This window comes from Ornithorhynchus anatinus, chromosome 1, assembly GCF_004115215.2.
Source record: "Ornithorhynchus anatinus isolate Pmale09 chromosome 1, mOrnAna1.pri.v4, whole genome shotgun sequence".
Classification (NCBI taxonomy): Eukaryota; Metazoa; Chordata; class Mammalia; order Monotremata; family Ornithorhynchidae; genus Ornithorhynchus; species Ornithorhynchus anatinus.
In genome coordinates, this window is record NC_041728.1 from 86,238,987 (window position 1) to 86,249,782 (window position 10,796).

The following is a 10,796-nucleotide window of genomic DNA, read 5'->3' on the forward strand; positions in this document are numbered from 1 at the left end:
TGTAAAATGGGGATTAATAGTGTGAGCCCCATGTGGGACAGGGACTGTGTCCAACCCGATTTGCTTGTACCTACCCCAGCGCTTAGAACTGTCCTCGACACATAGTGAGTGCTTAACAAATACCATCATTATTATTATTATTTTCCTTTCCATGGACTGATGGAAAGAACACGGAACTGGGAGCCAGGAGTCCCGAGTTCTAGCTCCAGCCCCACCACTTCTGCCTGCTTTGTGACCTTGGGCAGGTCATTTAACCTCTCTGATCTTTGGTTTCCTTATCTGGAAAATGGGGGTTAAATGTCTGCAACACTTCCACTTAGATTGAGCCCCATGGGGGTCAGTGATTGATCTGATTATACTGTGTCTACCCCAGCACTTAACACAGCACTTCACACACTGTAAGTGTTTAACAAGTACCACAGTTATTGTTGGTAATCTCCCATCCTGATTCTCCCTAGGCAGACTTCCCCTGTGCTCTAGGCCTATGGAAGTTATTTGAGAATTCAGGGCTCAGTAATATTGCTACAACGCTGTCATCATTTTTGACGTCAGATGCATGAGGAAAAAAAGAACACCAGAAAGAAAAGCCAATAAATGAACAAAACAGAGATGACAATGCTACCAGTAACAATAATGATAGAACTTGTTAAGTGGTTTCACTACATGTCAAGCATTGTTCTAAGCGTTGGAATAGAAACAAGTTAATCAGGTTGGACATAGTCCCTGTCCCACATGGGACTCATGCTAATTAATCCCCATTTTACAGAAGAGGTAACTGAGGCACCGAGAAGTGAAGTGACTTCCCCAACCTCACACAGCAAACGTGTGGCAGAGGTGGAATTAGAACCCAAGTCCTTCTGACTCCCAGGCAGTGCTCTATCCATCTTGAACATGAAAGGAGCAGTTAACGGACTAATCCCCACCCCCTTCAGGGCTATTCCTAGTCTGACAATTGCAACCTTCCCCAGTGGAAGTGACAAATGATGGGTTTCATCGGTTCACTTGAGTACAAAAGGCTACGTGCAGTTCTGCAATCTCCCTGCAGAGCTAGAAGTTGATGTTCAAGTTACAATTCCTCACCTCCAAATAAAGTAAGTGTATGGGTAGCTTAGCATCATCAGCATCCCTCTCCCCTGGACTGTGAGCCTCATATGGGATAGGGACTGTGGCAGTCAATCAGTCAATTTATTGAGCGCTTACTGTGTGCAGAGCACTGTACTAAGCGCTTGGGAGGGTACAATGTAAAAATAAACAGGCACATTCCCTGCCCACAGTGAGCTTACAGTTTAGAGGGGGAAACAGACATTAATATAAATACATAAATTACATGCACCTAGACTTCAAGCTCAGTGTGGGCAGGGAATGGGTCTGTTTATTGTTATATTGAACTCTCCTAAGTACTTAGTACAGTGCTTTGAACACGGTAAGTGCTCAATAAATGCAATGGAATGAATGGAGGAATCATCTGGTTATCTACATCAGAATCTGGCATACACCCTGGCACATAATAAGTGCTTAACAAATGTCCATTATTATTATAATCATTTTTATTATTAATCAATCAATTAATCATATTTATTGAGTGCTTACTTACTACAGGGCTCGGGAGAGTACAGTACAACTAAATTAGCAGACACATTCCCTGCCCATAATGAGGAACTCCTGATATGCTATCCTTGGCTAGACCCAGGTGCATGTAAAACATTAGAAAGATTTGTCCTGTTTCTGAATCTGAAAAGAGGGCTTTGGGGAGCCCAGGATTTATCCCACAACCAATATGGGCCCCAGCTCCTCTTCTATCTCCAGCAGATGTGCACCGAAGCCTTCTGAAACCAAAAGACTTATTTTTAGAAAACGATCTCTAAACAATTCAGAATATCCACTGGCCTCAGTTTGTGGCTTTGCTGCATTCTACCAATATTACATTACTAACCAAGGACGGTGTTCTAGAACGTTAGAAATAGCATCAATTGGGGAAGGAAAAAAGGTGTTCTAGGTAACAGCAGAGGAGAAGGAATGAACAATAAGGGGAGACACAAGAGTTTAGTCAAAATCATTCCTTACACACTTGGAATTTTCAGTGGTCAGCCAAGGACACTTAGCTCCCCATAGACTTTAATTGCCTCATTTGTGCTTAGGATAGGTAATAATAATAATAATAATAATGTTGGTATTTGTTAAGCACTTACTATGTGCAGAGCACTGTTCTAAGTGCTGGGGTAGATACAGGGTAATCAGGTTGTCCCACTTGAGGCTCACAATTAATCCCCATTTTAGCTCACAATTAATCCCCATTTTACAGATGAGATAACTGAGGCACAGAAAAGTTAAGTGACTTGCCCATAGTCACACAGCTGACAAGTGGCAGAGCCGGGATTCGAACCTATGACCTCTGACTCCCAAGCCCAGGCCCTTTCCGCTGAGCCACACTGCTTCTCTGAAGGTTCTAGGTGAACCTTATGACTCAGAAGTTTCGGCAACATGAAGGAGGGAAGGAACCTGTCTTTATGGGGAAATTCATATAAGTCCAGGCTTGCCAAATTTTCAATCAAATCATTATTAAACATTCTTGAAAACTGCCTGCGGTTTGGGGTTGAGCTATTCAGAAAGGGACAGGATAGCTGTCTTGTTCTAAACCGTAGCAACTCTGCGTTCAATAACTTTCAGTGACTGAATGTTTGAGTTTTTGCAGAAATTTCAAGGCAGGGAACCTCTTGCACACTGCTCAAATGTTGCCCGCGGGGGCGGTGGTGCCTTTCCTCAGTAATTTAGTGTTGTTACTTGGGCCGAAAAACACCACTTTGAAAAAACTTGGTTCTGCCTTTTGTTGCCTTTCTGTTGGTTGTAACAGTGAAATTGAAGTTTTGAGTTTACCATCACCGCTAAGAAGCAGCGTTTGACAATGAATCAAGAGAACTACCCAGCTAACTCTGACTCTCCAGAGCAGAGTGGTTCCTACACCAGCTGTTGAGTCCTCAAGGGGTTTCCAAAGTCATTCCCCACCTCACAGCCTGGTCAAGTCAGGTCTCAGAGGTGTGGATTCACCCTTGGACCCATAATAATAATAATGATGGCATTTATTAAGCGCTTACTATGTGCCAAGCGCTGTTCTAAGCGCTGGGCCTGCTAGCACCCCAGTTAAAGAAGGACTGGCTTCACAGCCACTGCTGCCCCTCTGCCACCTGTCGTCCGAGGGATGGGTTTATCCGGGAAATGACGTGGGGACAGAAAGCCTGTATTTTATACAAAATTTATTCCATGCAGTGAATTGTATTATTTGATTATTTTGGAAAAAGCAAATTGAACTTCCCTTTTGGGAGGCCCCTTACAGGAAGAATATGGTTATTTAATGATATCAGTACCTCTCTATCCGGCGAAATATACTTATGTGGTACTCACCCGGGGCGAAACACCTAAGTCCCTCTCACGAACTCTTCCCACCCGGGAGGAATTCGTTTCTGCCTTGTTCGCACATGGCGAGGCAGCTAGCTCCCACCCACGAGGGCTTCCCACCTGGGAGGAATCTATTTATGCATTACACACCTGTGGCGAAGTGCCCTAGCTTCCAGCCCCACAAGCGTGCAGCGGGACACTCACCCATCCCACAGCTCCTCACGTGGTTCAGGCGGAGCGGGCATCCCACGCTCTGGACAGAGTTGACCGGCAGCCGGCTGCTGCAAGTCTCCATCCGCTATCCAGAAGGTTTGAGGCCATAGGTATTTAATACCTGTGCTCCTAGGCCATTCCAGTTTCCGGCCTCGGTTTATCCAATCTCCGCCCAGCCCCTTCCTCCAAACCTGATTTGATTGTCACAGGGGTGAGGGACACCTTCTGTATTCCCGACTTGGGCTGTCAATCTAGCAGTTTTGGTTGCGGGGGACGCGTCCCTCCTGCATTTCCGAGTTGCTCCTTGCTGGTTTGGGCAGTCACCAGATAGTATTTGACCTTGAGATGGTGGATACCCCGGTTCACTTCGGGACATCCTCCTAAGCCTGTGTCTGGCCCAAGTTCAACTCCTGACATTCTGGGGCTTGACTCAGTCGACCCGCAGCCTGTTTGGCTCAAGATCTTGGAACATGGCTTATCCCATCTGGGTCTTTACTTCACATCTGGGGTGAACGTCGACATGTTGATGCTCCTGCATTTTCAGCTGCCACAAGGCAGCTTTAAAAACCCTCTCATCATAATCATCGTCAGTCATATTTATTGAGCACTTATTATAATAACGATGGTATTTGTTAAGTGCTTTCTATGTGCCAAGCACTGTTCTAAGCACTGGGTACTGTTCTAAGCACTGGATATTGTGTACGGAGCACTGTACTAAGTGCTTGGGAGAATATGATACAACAGAATGGGTAGACACATTATGGGACAGGGACTGTGTCTAACATAAACTTGTATATACCTCAGCTCTTGGAACAGTGCTTGACACACAAAAGTGTTTAACAAATTCTATAAAACAAACAAACAAACAAACAAGGTAATGTGGCCTAGAAGAAAGAGCACAGGTCTGGAAATCAGAGGATCTGGGTTCTAGTTCCAGCTCTGCCACTTGTCAGCTGTGTGACCTTGGGCATGTTGCTTAACTTCAATGTGCCTCAGTTTCCTCAACTCTAAAATGGGGATTCGATACCTGTTCTCCCTCCTACTTAGACTGTGAGCCTCATGGGGAACAGCGATTGTGACCGACCCGATTAACCTTGAATCTACCCCAGTGCTTAGAACAGTGCTTAACACATGGTAAGCACTTAAATACCATCATCATCATCATTTTTATCTTGCCTCTCTGCTACCAGAATATGGTGCTTTGGCAATAAAGTGCTGTGGGGCTGGGGTGAGTATCAGAGCTGTGGGGCTGGGGTGAGTATCAGAGTGAAGCGTGGCTCAGTGGAAAGAGCCTGGGCTTGGGAGTCAGAGGTCATGGGTTTGAATCCCGGCTCTGCCGCTTGTCAGCTGTGTGACTGTGGGCAAGTCACTTAAATTCTCTGTGCCTCAGTTACCTCATCTGTAAAATGGGGATTAACTGTAAGCCTCACGTGGGACAACCTGATTACCCTGTATCTACCCCAGCGCTTAGAACAGTGCTCTGCACATAGTAAGCGCTTAACAAATACCACCTATTATCATTAATGGGTACACAGCCAAGTGTAGGGGAGTAGGCAGCGGAAATGAGGGATAAGTCAAGGAAAGCCTCTTGGAGGAGATGTAATTTTAGGAGGGTCCTGAGGAGGATGGAGAGAATGGTGGTCTGAAGTATACCGACGGGGAGGGGAGCTCCTGGCCCGAGGGAGGCCTTGGGCAAAGGTTCAGAGGTGGGAGAGATGAGATGGAGGTATGGAGAGTAAGCGGGCGTTAGAGGAGCGAAGTGTGTGGGCTGGGTTGTGGTAGGAAATCAGCAAAGTAAAGTAGGAGAGAGAGAGAGAGAGACCTGATTGAGTGCCTTGAAACTGATGGCGAGGGCTTTCTGTTCGATGTGGAGATGGCTAGAAAACCACTGGAGGCTCTCTAGAACTGGGGAGAGGTCGGCTGAATGCTTTTTTAGGAAAATGATCTTGGCAGCAGGGTGAAGTATGGCCTGGAGAGGGGAGAGATGGGAGACGGGGAGGTCAGCGAGGAGACTTCAAAGAGGGATTTATGGCCATTCTCTTTCTCAGCTACCTTCATATTAGCATGAAACTAATATTGATCGGATGTGAAGGCAGAGAACTCTTTTCATGTTTGAGGGCACAAGAGGGCAGTGTACACATGCAAATAGCCCAGCAGCTCCGCACTGTACCACAGAGACAAAGTGGGGAGAAAAGCTCTAATAATATGACAATCATTTTTAGCAATAATAACAACAGATAAAGAACTCGATGTGGGAATCTATTTTAAACAGATGCCAGGATAAAAATATGACTGTGTGAGAAACAGGAATAGGCTATGCCAATGGGGTCTCACTTTGAGAGGGGGTGTTGCACGAGGCCGGGCAATTCCTAGGTACAATCTGTGTTCCCTCTTTCTGCCTGGACCCTGAAACTTCTGGGATAGGGGTTGTCACCCCCTCTGCCTCCTCCGCCCCTGTTCTCTGTCTAGTTTCCCTGCTCCCAGTTGTACATTAGGCAGAAGAGAATGTGCAGGCTCCTTTTTCCTATGCCCAGCCATTGTGGGGGAAGGAATTCATATTCAAATAAATATATTTATTTATACAAATAAATTTACAGAAATGTGCATAAGTGCTGTGGGGCTGGGAGAAGGGAAGAACAAAGGGAGCGAATCAGGATGACGCAGAAAGGATGGGAGATGAGGAAGGGGGGTTAGCCAGGGAAGGCCTCTTGGAGGAGTTGTGCCTTCAATAAGGCTTTGAAGTGGAAGGAGAGTAATTGACTGTTGGATTTGAGAAGGGAGGCGGTACCAGGATAGAAGCAGGACATGGATGAGGGGTTGGTGGTGAATTAGGAGAGATGGAGACAAAGTGATATTGTTCTACAGCCCTTGAGTTAGGTGTCCAGTTGTCCTCCAGTTTCGCAGTGGACAGCCCAGGTTTCAGCAGGGCTGGCCTAGAGCCGACACTTTATGCCTGGCTTTTTTTATTTTCATCTCCTGGCTTCCCCCTGCCTCACTTTTGGGGGGACATAGGGGTCTCAGGCTGCCTGTTGCATGCTGGGCAGAGCCAGTGTGTTCTGGGATGTCAGGGAGCTTAGAGGGTTTCCGGAATGTGAAGGATCAGTCAGTCGAATTTATTAATAATAATTATGGTATTTGTTAAGTGCTTGCTAATTGCCAGGCACTGAACTAAGTGCTGGAGTGGATAGAAGCAAATCTGGTTGGACACGGTCCCCGTCCCACATGGGGCTCACAGTCCCAAACCCCATTTCACAGCCCAAGGTCACACAACAGACAAGTGGTGGAGCCAGGGTTAGAAACCATAATAATAATAATAATAATTATAGTATTTCTTATGCACTTACTATATGCCAAGCACTGTTCTAAGCACCGGAGTAGATACAAGGTAATCAGGTTGTCCCAAGTGGGGCTCACAGTCTTTATCCTCATTTTAAAGATGAGGTAACTGAGTCACACAGCAGACAAGTGGCAGAGTCAGGATTAGAGCCCAGCTCCTTCTGACTCCCAGGCCCGTGCTCTATCCACTGTTGTGGGGCTGAGGGAGGAGTGAATGAAGGATATGAGAAGTGCTGTTTTAGGAGCTGCTCCTTGTCCCCATTGTTATACCACCTACTGATTTCCTCCCCTCTCAGAGTTGCATCTGGAGAGTTTCCAGTACTCTAACAATCTCGACTACAGGAGGGAGAGTCAAGCAGAGGCATACCCATTCCATTCCTAGCTTGGCCAGTAGCTATCGAGTGGAAAGCAATCTGCTACAAGTCAAAACTCACATGTGCAGCAGCATGGGAGAGAGTCGAGGATGGAGACTCAGGCTTACTGCGTGGAAGGAGGCAATAGTAAACCACTTCTGTATTTTTACCAAGAAAACACTATGGACACACTATCAGAATGATTGCAGATGGAGATGGGACATTCTGAGAGAGATCTGTCTATAGTGTCGCTGTGAGCCAGAGGCGACTCGACGGCATAAGAGAAGACAAGGGGTCTCAGAGTCACCGCCCTTCTGCCAAAGGACTTAGAAACATCATCGCATTAGGCCACGGGCCTTGGGTAACATGTAGGACATCACGTGGGTCTCTGTGCCCTGTATTTTTGGGGCCCAGCAGTGACCACCCTTCTTTTCATCTACCTTGACAGACATTTTTAGAACATATCTGGAAACTGATTGCCAAGAGCCAATTTAAGAGGCCCGTCCTCCTCTGCAAGTGACATAAATGTATGTGGGGTTAAGGTAACATCAGTGGGGATGATTTGCTGCATGGAGTCCCACAGGGCTGAGTCCTGTACACACCCTTCACAATCAGAGGACTGCAGATGTACCCTGATCCATCTGTCAGAACATCCAGGGATCAGCCAAAGCTTGTCATTCTGTAGAAGTTGGAGGACTTGGATCTGTCTGAATGTTTCCTGAATCCAAACCAATGGCAAAATGAAACTGTGTTCACCTGTGTCTATCACTTGCCCCATCTTTGATCTGGCTGACCCTGCAGAGCACTGTGTGTGTGTGTGTGTGTGTGTGTGTGCGTACTCTCCACTGTTCCTCAAAAGAGAGAGCTGCTACATAGCCCCTGCTAATACGACCCAGACAATTGAACTATTTGTTTTTGGAGGAAGCAGGAACTGCAAAGCACTTCCCCAAAACCTACCCAGCTGGCTGACAGTTTTTTTTTTTTAAATGGTAATTTTTTAATTGCTTATTGCATGCCAAGCACTATACTAATCGCTAGGAGAGATACAAGTTAATCAGGCTGGACATAGTCCATGTTCCACATGGGGCTCACTGTCTTAATCCTCATTTACAGATGTAGTAACTAAGGAACAGAGAAGTAAAGTGACTTGCTCAAGGTCACATGGCAGACAAGTGGAGGAATCAGAGTCAGAACCCAAGTCATTATTGTTATTATACTTATTATTACTATTGTACTTGCTAAGCCTTATTATGTGCCAAGCACTGTTCTAAGCTCTGGGGATGATAGAAGTTAATCAGTTTGGACACAAGTACCTGTCTACCATGGGACTCACACTCATCCTCATTTTATAGATGAGGTAACTGAGGCCCAGAGAAGTGAAGTGACTTGCCCAAGGTCACACAGCAGACATGTGTAGAGAAGCAGCGTGGCTCAATGGAAAGAGCATGGGCTTGGGAGTCAGAGGTCATGGGTTCGAATCCCCGCTCTGCCACTTGGCAACTGTGTGACTGTGGGCAAGTCACAACTTCTCTGTGCCTCAGTTATCTCATCTGTAAAATGGGGATTAAGACTGTGAGCCTCACATGGGTCAAGCTGATTACCCTGTATCTACCCCAGTGCTTAGAACAGTGCTCTGCACATAGTAAACACTTAACTAATACCAACATTATTATTACGTGGCAGAGTCGGGATTAGAACCCAGGTCCACCTGACACCCAGGCCTGTGCTCTATTCTCTAGGCCAAGTTGCTTCTCAATAGGCCACCCTGCTTCTTAGTGTGTCAGAACAGAAAAAAGACTGGCATCTGGAAAGGCAGCCACTCCAATGGGCTCAAGGGTAGTTCTACTTTCCAGCCACCTCCCTTGTTCCTATGGAGCCATGGGCAGGACCACCCTGAGGAGGAGGAAGTTTTTTTTACCATGGTATTTGTTAAGTGCTTTACTGTGCATCAAACGCTGTTCTAAGCACTGGGGTGGGTACAAGTTAATTAGGTCAGACATAGTCCCTTTCCCTCATGGAGCTCAAAGTCTAAGTAGCAGGGAGAACAGGTATTGAATCCCCATTTTTCAGTCCAGCTATGTACATAAGTGGGGAAGGGGGTGGGGAGAGTATTAAGTGCTTTAAGGGATGCAGATTCAAACGTGTAGAAGGCAGAAAATAAGAGGGGAAAGAGAGGGGATCCAAGGATTATGGAGAATAGGAAAGAGGAATAAAGCAACATGGGAAGAAGAGGAAAGTGGTAGGATAGGATACTGATGAGAGCATGAAAGAGGAATAAAGGCAAAGCAAAAGGATAGAGAGAAAAAAAGAGGGATTGAATAACAATAGTGTCATTTTCACTAGAAGTTTATAGTTATTATTCAGAGAATGCCTCAGGTTGCATTAGTCATAGAGATCCCAAATGGAAACTTCAGAAGCAAGGAAGACAAGGGAGACATTTTAAGGATTCAATCCAACAAAGTCAAAGGGCCTCAGACAATGCTATATCCCAGCTGAAAATTGGAATTAATTGCCACAGATAGAAGAGCAGGGCCCATTGCAATCAAGAAAGGAAGCTCTTTTTTTTTTCTTTGAGTAAGTTTTGCAAAGAAAGAGAGACAAGGAGGTGAAAGGGAAAACTGGGAGTCAGTTGTTGAGGAGAGCCAGTCTGGCACACTTCTATTAAGAAAGGAGTAGTGCTATTCGAGTGAAAACTTCGTAAGGAATGAAAGACAAGGAGGCAAAAGAGAAAACAGTGCCAGGTGCTGCAAAAGTCATACATGACAACACAACAAGGAACAGTCTTTGTGTGTGCACCCAATGGCTGGGGCTTTGGGTCCCACACTGCCCTTTTCAGCAACACACACCCATAGGTAAATTTCCCAGTGAGTGGTGCCTTCTTCAAGTCCGAAGGGCAGCAATACATAGATGAACACAACCTAACCAAGAGCATGAAAGGAAGTTCCAGCTACAAGGCCGAATGGAAAACGGTCACCCTGAAGATGAACTTAAAGGCCAGTGTCCGCAGACTTGTGCTCAGGATTGGTGAGATAGGAGAGAAGAAGCTTGAATCACCCTCTGGGGTCCGAGAAGAAATATCCCAGCCCTTAGGCAAATTAAGCCCGCTGGATCAAAAGATTTAGCAGCCCGAAGAGGTCAAGGTTCAAATCGAGCTGACTCACCCGGATCCCCTGTGGAGAACAATCCTGACTGGTGCTGTTCGGATGCCAGCGAGAGTAATATCAAGAGCCTACGAGTTAAGGCTTTAAAAAAGAGTCTTTTCCTCAAAAGTCCTCAAGACGGCTAACTGGGGAAAATGGTGTCGCGGAGTCCAAAAGAACAAGTATTTCCAATTCCCTCAGGGACTCAAGAACGGTCACATTCATCAGCCAGGCAGGTCTCAGGAAATGAGAGATGAAAAAAAGAGGTGCCGGGAAATCAAAAGAGGCAATTTCATTACACTTTCCTGGTAAATCTTTTCATTGCCCGTGGGAATGACTTGTAAAATTTGCCCTGCTCCTC

The 10,796-nt window shown here is 46.0% G+C and overlaps 1 non-coding gene across 1 annotated transcript; it reads left to right on the top strand.

Moving 5' to 3' along the window:
- Nucleotides 1-7,228: 7,228 nt before the first annotated feature.
- On the top strand, nucleotides 7,229-7,366 carry LOC114816159. The gene has a single exon (XR_003763936.1). It is a non-coding gene; the product is annotated as a small nucleolar RNA SNORA7 (small nucleolar RNA).
- The last annotated feature ends 3,430 nt before the right edge of the window (nucleotides 7,367-10,796 follow it).